The sequence below is a fragment of the Chelonoidis abingdonii genome, chromosome 1, assembly GCF_003597395.2.
Source record: "Chelonoidis abingdonii isolate Lonesome George chromosome 1, CheloAbing_2.0, whole genome shotgun sequence".
Classification (NCBI taxonomy): Eukaryota; Metazoa; Chordata; order Testudines; family Testudinidae; genus Chelonoidis; species Chelonoidis abingdonii.
The window spans coordinates 162,365,626-162,378,396 of NC_133769.1; the positions used below are offsets into that span (position 1 = coordinate 162,365,626).

Consider the following 12,771-nt stretch of genomic DNA (forward strand, 5'->3'; position numbering starts at 1 on the left):
GAATGAAAACCCTGGATGTGATATGATCACATTGCCAGTGATCAGCTGTGGTTTGTAAACTTGTAACAGTCCACTAGCAGGTGGTTGGGGGTGAGACTCAACCTCTGGGGAATGGAGATTCAAAAGGGTGAGTTGTGTCTCCTATTATGGAGCAGCAGTAATATGCATTTGCCAATTATGGAGTAGCAGCCAGAGGAAAATACAAGCAGGGTGGGTTTAAAACTTCAGTGAAAGTTTTAGGTGAGTGAAGTATACAGGATCAGGCCTATGCCAGTAGAAGTGTCCAGCATATGGATTGTTAGAGGAATTGTCTGTACTGTTCTCTCTGTCTATGCTTTGTTCTGCCTTATTGTCTGTGAGAAATAACACAGGAGCTTAGAATAACAATCCTTTTGTACGCAGGGAGCTTCATCTCAACATGTAATGGGGCACATTTTCAGCACTGTTAAAAACATGACTAAACTTAATGCTGGTGACAGGCATTTATGCTCTGAAAATTCCCTTGGCCCTGCCCTCAGTGCTACGTGTTGCAGGTGAAGAGTTCATGGTGTTGCTTCATTTTCTATTCTTGTATTGTTTATTTTCTGTCCAGTTCTAAGGCTTTTTTTTTCTTTCAATGAAACCAGTAGGGATCCTGGAATCCATGGGGACTGCAAAACAAGTACAAAGAGGCCTCTTTCCTTCAATCACACAGACTTTCTGTAGTGCTTTAGAGACATGCCTTAGGGTCATATTGGTAACTGAATGGGGCTGCAATTTAGCCATGTACTTCCCATTAACACTAATGAGGGTTTCCTGGCTACTGCCCTGTGCAGAGAATTGGGAATACACCTGTTAGCATTCTGTTAAGGAGTTCTTCCTCTTTTAATTCAGGTATTCTCTCTTGCGGGGGTGGGGGGGGCAAATGGGATTGGTTCTTGGAAGCAGGGGCCCAATAGTGGTGAGAGTATCTTGGGATCTGCCTTGCCACTGTACAGGACCATGCTGGCCACTTGTTTTTTACCTTTTAAAACTGGGCTTCAAGAGGTAGAAACAACAAGTTTACATTTTAGTTTTATTGTAATGAATTAATGAGACCATTAGTTTTGTATCTTTGACAATCATGGGAAAACCAACCTGTTGCCCCTACTTTAAGATTGGACAACTATTGATTATTATTTGTGTTGCAGTAGACGCTAGAGGCTTCCGCTGAGATCATGGTCCTGTTAGGGTAGGCACTGTACAGACACATAGTAAGACCCTGTCCTGAAGAGCTTATAGTCTAAGAAGAGAGGACAGACACCGGATGGGAGGGCAAATAGAGGCACAGAGAGATGAAGTATGTTGCCCATGGGCACACAGCTGAGCCAGGAACAAAACTGAGGCCTCCTGACTCCCAGACCAGTGCCCTAGCCATTAGGCAGTACTGCTTTGATGGTTACCCTTGTATGTGATTGAATGCTGTTGCATGCCTGTATTAATTATACAGCCAAACTCTGACTGTGTGGGGTGAAGGCATGTGGAAAAGAGTACAGGAAACCTTTCTGTCTGAAACACTACTAGAATTTTAGTACTTGAAATGCCTGAGCACAAAGTGATAAAGAGAGATTATGGTTGATGCATTAAGGGCTCAGCTATGACATCATCCTTCTTCAACACCTCTGTGGACTTCCCTAGTGTTCCAGGAGCCATTCTGCTGTCCTAAGCTTCACAGATAAATTGCCTCTAGCAGCTATTGCTGGTGCGATACCTTATTGCTCTGTCCCACCTCGTATGGAAGTTCCTTGGGGCACAGGCTATATATCCCTGTACAGTGCCAAGAACCCGACATGCTATTCAACAATAATAATAGCATGCAGTACTGTACACTGGAGAGTTGAGTAGAGTGGGGAAGATCTTATGCCTCAGGCTCTTATATTTTCATTTTCAAATGTAGTAGTATTTTGAAAAGTATTGCTTACAAGTTAAAATTTGCATTTATCAGAGCTACTCACAAATGGGATTTACAGCAAAGCTATCATTAAAGGGAAACAAAGCAGGAGAAGGAACAAAAGATACATTCTTAGCAAAGTTTGAAATGCAGACACTTTCAGTGTTCCTTGCTGCCACAGGAAAGCTGTCTTCCTCCTCTCCTACCGCTCTGTCCCCCTCCCAAAAAAATAGGCAGGCAACTGAACAAATACAGGTTTCTCCCAGAAGACTGAACTGCTGATGCTCAAATTCCTCTTTCTCTCTGGTGTTGGCATTTCCCGTGCTCCACATCAAAAAATGATGATTTAGTGTTTCCTGCATGATCAGTCCCACCCTGACTGAGATTTCCCCTAATTCCAGTTCAAAATCACAGTGACTAGTTAGCTGTGTATTGCTGACATTATCAAGGGGATGATGAACCATCTCTCTGTCTTAGATATTTCTAATGCACCCATCACCATAGTATCTTTCTCTAGCTTATCTATGTGCAGTATGTTTTGATACTATCAGTATCACCATGGTATGTACAAAATTAAGTGTCATCTTAAATTTATCTGTAAATTATTCTGTACTCCTTGCTTCAGTCACTGTTACTTAATTTTTTCCCATCGACATTTGTCCATGAGAAATGAAACCAGGACATTCTTAAGCCTTCATTGTTGGGGAGGACTTGTGCAAAAAGATGGGGTTTGCATCATGCGCTGAATGTGCTCTGTCTAGTGCACATTCTAATGCTTTCTGCAAAGGAGAAGAGACTGTTACCCAAATTGCATTGACACTCACTACCAAGAGCTTCATCCGGGGATTCGTCAGCCACAGTGCTCCTTTTGGGAGAAATTCGCTCCAGTGTTCAGTGCCTGCACAATTCCTTGGCTCTACTCAAGCCCAGGTGGATTGGGCCTTGTGTGGTTTTTCAGTAATGAGAATAATTTCTCCCTTTGAGCTTAGTTGTCTTGGTGAATTGGAGATGGAGAGGGCAGCCTCCAGGATAGTCAGTCTGTTAACCGATTAAGGACTTTGAAGATTAGAAACAGACTCTAGCATATGCAGAATTCTTCAGCATTCATTTCCCTCAGTTCAGTTTTTAAAATCATAATTTTAAAAAGCACTAATGCCAAACCTTGACCCAGTAGACCAGAGGCAGATAGACTGTCAAGCAGGGAGCAATGAATAAAATGAAGGAGACGAGGCTCATCCCCATTCTCTCCAACCCTCTTGTTTCCTCTCTGATGTAGTAAAACTAGCTTTCTGCATAGTGGACAGTTACAAGTTTACAAACCATTTCCTCTCATATGAAAGTTTCTCTCTGTCCTGTCATTACCTCTGGAGTACTCTGACATCTCTGGCCAAAGCAGTAGTCTGCTCTGAACCTTCGGCTTCCTCCCTCCTTTCCTTCTATCTTACTCACCGCAACCCCTTTGTGATAAATCGGTGGATGGAGGCGTTCACCTTATCTTGTTACTCACTGTTTCTTCTGTCCTGCCTGCGCAGCACTGTTTGCTAGGTCCCAGGTAATGATAGAATTAGAGTTGTGAAGCAAAACCCAGATCCATACACTTGAACTGACACAGTTGTGTGCAGGGAGGAAGTTAGTTGATATTCATTCACATTTGAAAAGGAATTTTAATATGATTTTGTTCACTTTCCATGAAGATTTGCATGCTCAAGCTTTTGTAGTTAAAACATTTTTCATTCAAATGCCCACCTATTCACTAAAAATGAATTTTGAATTATATGTTTGCAGTTCATTCTCTGTCAGTTAGCGTGTGCTGCTAATTTTAACAATACATTATGCAATTCTCAATTAGCTTTTTGGGGAGGTTGGTTGGTTGGTTTTGTAAATCACTCAGTTAGAGACTCAAACCAATACCACATGACACGCCAATGCAGCACAAGTTGCAATTCACAATTTGAACAATCCACAGACTTCCTTCACTGAAGAAAATCCCAAATAATTTAGTATAACAGAGAGACAATTTCACCATCTTTTTGCTGACCATTCTGTGAAGTAGAAACAAAATGTAAAATTTCTCAAATATTTAATTTATTGCAGATTATGCACTCAGCTGTACCAAGCACCCTGAATATTGAGGAGATTCAGATCTCGTACCGAATTTCTCTGTTGTCCTGTATCTCTGTGCCAGGTCAGTTCAAAACTATGGATCGGAACAATCCCAGGCTCTAGGGAAATTCAGATATGGTTCTGGATTCAAATTCTGCAGCTCATGCCCATCTCTTTGTAGAACAGGATCCTATGCACTCGGCACTCACTATTTTTTAAAGTAAACAAATCAGTGGAAGGAATGCCTAAAGGCCTTTCAGGCATGTGGTTGAAAATAGGCCTATTAAACCATAATGCTATGTGATTTCCCATAAAACCTCTTGACATCTCTGAGGCAAGAAGTGCCACTGCAGTGGTAGAGGATCAGTAAAGCAGGGTCTTGTGCTCTCACAGCCAATGACATACTTAAGAAAGTGCTGTCATTATACTCACTGTGTTGGAGAACTGCATGGAACTGCTGTTTATTGGTGGTGGTTGCCCCCATTCCTAGGGCACCTGAATGTGGGTTTGCACTCCCTGCAGCTGGCCCCAACATCTACATCACTAAAATAGCCCCTTAGCTCGAGCCCCATGACCCTGAGTCAGTCTAGTTGCAGTGTAGGCATACCCTGTACAGCCGTCATTCCTGTTCCTTCGATCTCCGTTTACCCCTGAACCATGCTCTTGGAGCAAAAACACACCAACTTGTATCTCAAGATAAAGACAACCACAGTCTCCTCTGAGTGCTTCTCTCAAGCAGACAGTAAGACTGAAAATTGGGAGTTTGCCAGAAAACATTAGAAGGAGTAGCAGTGGCAGGATAATGTTGGTATGAGTGGGAAGAGAACTCTGCATTCCTTTTACTGCTCTTAAAGATGTTCCAAACATCTAATGTCTATGTGCCATAGATAGATTAGTATGTCATAGAAGATTAGGGTTGGAAGAGACCTCAGGAAGTCATCTAGTCCAATCCCCTTCTCAAAGCAGGACTAACCCCAACTAAATCATCCAGCCAGGGGTTTGTCAAGCCGGGCCTTAAAAACCTCTAAAGATGGAGATTCTGCCACCTCCCTAGGTAACCCATTTCAGTGCTTCACCACCCTGCTAGTGAAATAGTTTTTCCTAATATCCAACCTAGACCTCCCTCACTGCAAATTGAGACCATTGCATCTTGTTCTGTCATCTGCCACCACTGAGAACAGCTTAGCTCCATCCTCTTTGAAACTCTCCTTCAAGTAGTTGAAGGCTGCTATTAAATCCCCCCTCACTCTTCTCTTCTGCAGACTAAACAAGCTCAGTTCCCTCAGCCTCTCCTCGTAAAGCATGTGCCCAGCCCCCTGATGATTTTCATTGCCCTCTACAGGACGCTCTCTAATTTGTCCACATCCCTTCTGTGTGTGGGGGAGGAGGGGAGGGAACTGGATGCAATACTCCAGGTATGGCCTCACCAGTGCCAGTTACAGGGGAATAACCACTTCTCTCGATCTGCCGGCAGTGCTCCTACTAATGCAGCCCAATATGCTGTTAGCCTTCTTGGCAACAAGGGCACACTGTTGACTCGTATCCAGCTTCTCGTCCACTGTAATCCCCAGTTCCTTTTTTGAAGAACTGCCACACAGCCAGTTGGTCCCCAGCCTGTAGCAGTGCATGGGATTCTTCCGTCCTAAGTGCAGGACTCTGCACTTGTTCTTGTTGAACCTCAACAGATTTCTTTTGGCTCAGTCCTCCAATTTGTCTAGGTCACTCTGGACCCTTTCCCTACCATCCAGCATATCTACCTCTCCACCAAACTTAATGTCATCCGCGAACTTGCTGAGGGTGCAATCCATCCCATCATCCAGATCATTAATGAAGATGTTGAACAAAACCGGCACCAGGATCAATCCCTGTGGCACTCCACTAGATATGGAGCTGTGTACCAAAGTCCTCCTTGATATCCTCCATACACGCTGTGTTTGTGTGCCTCAGACATGTGGGCACATGGATATGGATATCAGCTCTTGATGCAATCCAAGTATGAGGCATTCAGTACACTGTAGAATCTCCAGTTACTCTTCAGTATATACACAGAGCCAAGTACGAAGAAGGAGTCACAATATTAAATTAATAGCATGAATTATTTAGAAACAGTTATAGGAACTATATTTTCAACAACATTGGCTTTAAGCATAAGTAAGTCAAAGACCTGCTTTTCCTTTGCAGCCTCAGCAACTCATGGGCCGGCCATGTCTTCCCCTCTAACAGTGGAATCATGGGATCCCCCACTTCTGATCTCTAACTTCTCTTGGGTTGGAACACAAATCATGAGGCCACCCTTAAAAGGGCTGGTTAATTTTATGGCAGGAAGGTATTTTTAACCTGTGGATAATACTGTTCAACTGACAATATGTTGTCACAATGGGGTTGTATTTTCCATTCCTCTCACCATCAGGTATTGGCTGCTGTCTGAGAAAAGATACTGTTATTGTTATTACTTATATTATTGTAATGCCTAAAGGCCCCAACCAGGATCAGGGCCACAGTGCGTTAGGCAGTGTACAAACACATAGTGAGAGACGGTCGCCGCCCTGGAGAACTTACAGTCTAAATAAACAAGAGGGCAGGCTGGGAAATAGAGGCACAGAGGGGGTGAAATGACTTTGCCCCAGGGCAAGTTGCAGGTCAGTGTCAGAGCCAGGAATAGAACCTGCCAGCCAGTCCATTCTACCTTCCCTGACTTGGCTCCTGGATCACTATTAGTGCAGATGCTTTGGTATGACCTAATCATGCAGGGCTATGTTCCATAGGTACACTAGTGTATGGAGCTTCCTAAAGGATCATATTTTCCATAATTGCCAGTCAAGGAAAGTTTCTCACTGCCCTTTATGATCCCACTTTGTGGACTAAAGAATATGGGCCCATTATGTTGGCTGGTGGCCATATTGATTTTGTACACGTTACTACTACATTTTGTCACCACAGAGGAGAGACATGCTTCCTTTTCAAAGCCTTGATCTGAAAGGCATGGTTTAGCTGAATTTTCTTTCCTAATCATTGCTCAAAAGGGTCCAAATACAGAATTCTGTGATATAAATGGACATTCAAATCTACCAGAGGAAACATTTTAGATTAGTCTTTTTCTAGTCCTGATTTCTTTTTTGGAGTATGCTGCACTCTGGCAATCATCTCTTCCAAAATATCTCTGAAATAAAATATTTTCCCTTGGTTCCAAAAAGCTCATTTTGCAACTTAGCTTTACATTACATGTATCACTCTGTAACAGACACCAGTTCCTGGGAGATTGTTGTAATCAGATAGATGTATGGGGTGACCTTTTAAAAATGACTCAGCATTAGCCAAATTCTGTTCCCATTAAAGTCAATGGGAGTTTTACCACAGACTTCAATTGGAGAGCAGAGTAATGCTGAGAACTTTTAAAAAGTCTCATCCATGTCATAGAAGAGGTAGATCGATGTCACTAGTGTTTGGCTTATGAAAACAAGACATGCACAAAGATAGGTGGCAGAGACAGAGAGCAGGCTATAAAGTTCAGATCCAGACTTCTCCAAAAAACAAAGGGGGGGTTGGAGCTGGAATTCTGTATAGTTCAGTCTGTTAAAGTTTAGATCCGAATCCAAATTCTTCCAAATTTCAAGAGGCTTCAGATTGAAGGGTTTAATTCATGGCCTTCAGAACAGGTTAACTTTTTGTACCAGCCTGTTTTCAACTACTTCAATTTTTTTTTCTGAGAAAACACACACATACATGCGTGCGCGCACACAAACACACACTTGCGGGAGTGGGGTATAATGTTTCTGTGTATACTTTGGTTTGGTGACTGCAAAATCTATTCTTGTAATAGGTGTATTCTTTTAACAGGTGTCCCTTTAAGTTTACTATATACTTCTCAAGATATTGTGTTTTTAAAAAAGTATCTTATCATATTAAATAAAGTCTGGGTTCTTTTTTTTGTTGTTGTTTTTGTTGTTCATGCATAAATTGTTTTGAAATTATCCCTCTGATTGTCAATTTCAGGGAAACCTTTGATTGTCAGACTAGCAACTTTTTTATTTTTGTTTTCTTTCTGGTGCTTTTACCTTTTTATAGTATTTTCTGTAGAAGGGGTAATTATATGTTCTGATTGTAAGGTATGCAAAACTCAATTTGTGTATTTTATTGTTTCTTCTTTTCCCCACACTTTTCTTTGGATTTTCCCAACACCTGCATTGTGGATTGATGGCAAGAGCAGCAGTGGCTGGCACTTTTCCTCTGTGTTGCGAGAGAGAGAGAATTGGCTGGAATTGTTTTCCATATAGCTGGCTTGAAATGCAGCATTGAAAAGGCATCATCTCATTTTCTGTCCTGAAACCAGAGGTGAAAACCACAAGGAAATAGTCATCTTGTTGCCAAGCCACCTGTTGATTCACACCAGAAAAGCTGTTGGCAATACATTCCTAACGGTATCCAGTTGGAATGGTTGAATGCCTGACATCTGTGTCTGTGTCTGTACCTATGCATCAGGTACACAGGCTAATTCAGTAGCCTTTTGCCTGAAAAAACCTGGGTTCATATTTAGGTTAAGGCAGAAGGGAATAGAGTTTTCTGGTCTGAGTCTAGTCCTTTGACTAGTCTATTGTGTGTCTGCTTCACATCACCAATGCACGCAATTTGGCATGATTATTAGTCATGTCTCAGTGAAACCCCATTTCTGAAGCAGCATGGGGAGTTGTAGAACAAACTGAGTTTTGTTGGCAGACCTGTGTGGCAAGTGCAGGACTGAAATAGCAAAGGATGCTGCAGAACATGATTGATTAGATGCATTAGCTCAGTGGTTTGAGCATTGGCCTGCTAAACCCAGGGTTGTGAGTTCCCTCCTTGGGGGGCCATTTAGGGATCTGGGGCAAAAATCTGTCTGGGGATTGGTCCTGCTCTGAGCAGGGGGTTGGACTAGATGACCTCCTGAGGTCCCTTCCAACCCTGATATTCTGTGTTTCTATGAACTGCGTGAATAGTCCAGGACTGAATAGCAGGGGAGGCTGCAGGTCAGGACTGAGGTGCATTGGCAGAGCTGAGTGATGGAATCTTGCATAGTGTCAGCCTGCACAATGCCTAGTTCCAACTAGTGCTATCGGTGCTTTAGTTTCTGGTGCACTAGAATTCACCATATCAATTCAAAATTAAATTAAAACAAAATCCTGTTCTCAGACGATCATGCACACACCCATTACCCAGTGTGGTATGTATGTAATGGCAGACAACTACAGTGCATTTAAATTACATTAAAGCTCTGAGCTAAAACTACAAAAACTAATCAAATTCTGAGTTAAGAGATTGCTAACTTGGCCTTTTTTGTGCTTACACCTGTCATAAATAGATAGCTAAGGGTTAATGTTTCTTTCACCTGTAAAGGGTTAACAAAGGGAACCAAACACCTGACCAGAGGACCAATCAGGAAACCGGATTTTTAAAAGCTCAGGGAGGGAATGTTTGGGTCTGTGTCTTTTGTCTGTCTCTCGGCTATGAGAGGGGTCTTTCTATCTTCAAGCTTCTAATCTTCAGTTTCCAAGTTGTGAGTACAAAGGTAGAAAAGACAGTAAGCTTTTTTTTTTTTTTTTTGTATTTACATGTGTGTAGTTTGCTGGAATGTTAAATTGTATTTCTTTTTGAATAAGGCTGTTTATTCATATATTTTCTTATAAGCAATCCCCCTGTGTATTGTCACCTTGATGCAGAGATCATGTTTATGTGTTTTTCTTTCTTTTTATATAAAGCTTTCTTTTTAAGACCTGTTTGAGTTTTCTCTGGGTAGGCTAAGGAACGAAGGGAAGGGAAATTCTCTTTGTGTTAGATTTATGGAGGGTGAATCTGTGCAGCCTCAGGGGAAGAAGGAGGGGGGGAGGTAAATTGCCCTCTCTGTTTTGCATTCAAGGAGTTTAAATACAGTATCGCCCAGGATAACCCGGGAAGGGGGAGCTGGGGATGAGATAAAGAGGAGACAAGGGGAGGAGCTTGTTTTCCCTTTGGTGTGAGACTCAGGGCCTCTGAGTCTTGGGGTCCCCCAGAGAAGGTTTTGGGAGACCAGAGAGGGAGTCAGGCCCTGGAAATTCTTGGCTGGTGGCAGCGATATCAGATCTAAGCTGGTAATTAAGCTTAGAGGGTTCATGCTAGCTTCTCAGTTTATGAACGCTAAGGTTCAAATCTGAGTAGGAAGCTATGACAACACCTTTTACTATATATGTTCCTATATGCGAGTCCCCCAAAGAGCAATAGTGCTAGAAATTATGGGTAACTTGATATATAGAACCAAATTGTGTGCTTGCTTACATGCTGTACAGCTCTGCTGAGGTTTATGAAGGACATGAGAAAGGGCATAATTTGGCCCGTGGTATTTATATTTATCCATATTGCTTTGTGCTTGAGAGATGAGTATTTCCTGTGAGTCTGAAGCATTGTCCAGTGTTGTGCAGCCATCCCATATGTATCCTTGGTGGAATATCTAATCTATTGCAAAACAATGTGGCAATGAGAGTGAAGCTGCACAGTGATTGGGCTATCCTGAGCTTTCCAGACTGAAAAATCAAGTTAATATGGTTATTGTCTTCCAAAGCCTCCCTAAGGTTGAGGCAAGACACTCAAATGCACTGAAAAGTGCACTATTCATTTATGAAGTTTGCCATCACAAATATTTTATGACAGAAGGACTTCATAGCCTGCACTCTAACATGGGTTATCCCACATACTTCAGATCCAGATTTCACAGATGTTCACAGATGGGTGGGTAGGATTAGATCTGGTAGGAGTGATAAGGCCCACTGAAGTTCAGAGATGTCCAGAACTAGGGTTTTTGATGGTCACATTTCTAAAAACTAACCTCTCAATTCTCTTAAGTGCCAAGTCAAGTTTTAACTGCACTACTCTTATTAATGTCAGGGAGTCCCTGAGCAAATCAATTCCCAAACAATTCTTTCACCATTTTTCTCTTAAGCACCTTCCTTTCAAAAACCTGTGCCCTGCTGTTCAGACTAACATTTGGCCTATCGGTTAACTTCTGTGGGTGTGTCATGTGGCAACTGCTGACTATGCTTGCTGTGTTGACAGGAGTAAAAAATAGTAAGAACATGTTTTATCACTAAAATACGTGCGTGTGGTATGGGATACATACATGGGGGAAACTCAGTCATGTTTTAACTCCATTAAAGTCTGTGGATAGGCAAAATTCAGTGGTTTTGACTTCAGTGGAATTACACCATTGATTAATTTTTAAAATTGTTGTGTTTTAGGGGTTTTTTTGTTCCATGTTATGTGATGAATACAACATGTGCTTTATTTTGCTGATGTCTCTTTGCTCATACCAACCACTTCCACAAAATTAACATCTAGTGTATTAATGAATTGCATTTCTGAAATTCTTCCATTCAGTTTATAATGTAATCCACTTGAAAGACTGTGCTGCTTGCGAAATTTCAAAATTGCTGGGTACCTTCCTGACAACCAATATAATTTATGTCATGTTGATGAACCTGAGATATTTCTCAATGTTAGCCTCCCGGGAACAAGACAAGGAGGAGGAACTTTTGACTGATCTTGTGGATGCTGCTGGTTCTACACCTCTTGTTTGCTGGAATTCTTAGAAGTTTTTGATTTGTTTTTCCTCTGTCTCTGTCCTAATTAATTTTATGGGACGTCCCCATGGATATAATTTATATGACAAATGAATTATATTAGCAGTTGCTGTCGTGGTATGAAGCCCCTCGTTTATGGTAAATTTAATGTGCTCCTCTGTTCTTTTCCTTTATAAACTGTGATCTATCAGCGGTCGTCTGTTTTCTTTATTTTTCAGATAATTTTGATTGCATAATGTCTTTATTGCTAATATAAAAATATGTAAATTTATAAATACAAATAGCAAAATATTACTGTAATTCAGAATTGGCTGGCACAAAAAGCCTCTGAAATTGCACTTGCTCTACATTTTTGGTTGGTTTCTTATAGCTGATCCAGTGGAAATATATTTTTGTAGAAAAATAATCAAATCGTATCTCCATTCTCAGCCTACTTGCCAGTTTTCAGCTTGGTGCAACATGAAAGGATGATTATTAATCCCCCAGAAGAGAGTTTATTAAGGGAAATGCTGACATAACCTTAACTAAGCCATTTGCCCCATTCAAAACTGTCCCACTTACAGGGCTCCTATTAGTGGTATTGTTTAACTCTGTTAAGCCAGTGAGTCTTCACAGCCTTTTTCCAGCAACAGTTGTGTGGTAATGTGTTTTGAGCCAAATTCTCCCCTCTTATACCTGTGCAATTTCACTGACTTTAATGAGGTTACATGGATGAAACTGAGAGTCACATTTTAACATTTCTCCCTAAGCCCCACTCCAACTTCTGAAGGATTAAAGGGACACTGGATCTGCTTCTGTTCCTACTGAAGTTATTTGAAGTTTTGCCTTTGATATGAATGGGGTCAGAATTGGAGCAAATGTCGTGCAGTTTAGGGCCAAAATACATGTTTTGTGTGGGAGTTTTTTTAAGGACAAAGGGATTTACAAAACAGACATAAATATAAATGCCACATGGTGCTTGTGCCTGAGGCCTGGAAGGAGAAACTGGCTAATCTAGTTCCTCTTTCCAAGGTGAATGAAGGGCAGAAAATAAACAGCTTAAATAGGGAAAAAGTAAATTAGGTGTGTAGCACTCCTTCACTCTGAAATATCTACAGTAGTATATGTAACACAAGTAAGGAAATTTAATTCCTAAATGAAAGGAAGGCTAATGGTAAAAGTGTTGAACAAAACTTAAAA

The 12,771-nt window shown here is 41.4% G+C and overlaps 1 protein-coding gene across 11 annotated transcripts in view; it reads left to right on the top strand.

Moving 5' to 3' along the window:
- ZBTB20 (zinc finger and BTB domain containing 20) overlaps positions 1-12,771 on the top strand; it is a 644,993-nt gene that overhangs the window by 394,295 nt on the left and 237,927 nt on the right. For 6 of the 11 annotated variants that reach the window (XM_075072201.1, XM_075072197.1, XM_075072173.1 and 3 more), the window contains one exon: positions 8,220-8,312. The exons of the other annotated variants lie outside the window; for them this stretch is intronic. The gene's annotated coding sequence lies outside the window, so the exon portion shown is untranslated. The remainder of the gene's footprint in view (positions 1-8,219; positions 8,313-12,771) is intronic. 11 annotated transcript variants of the gene reach the window in all.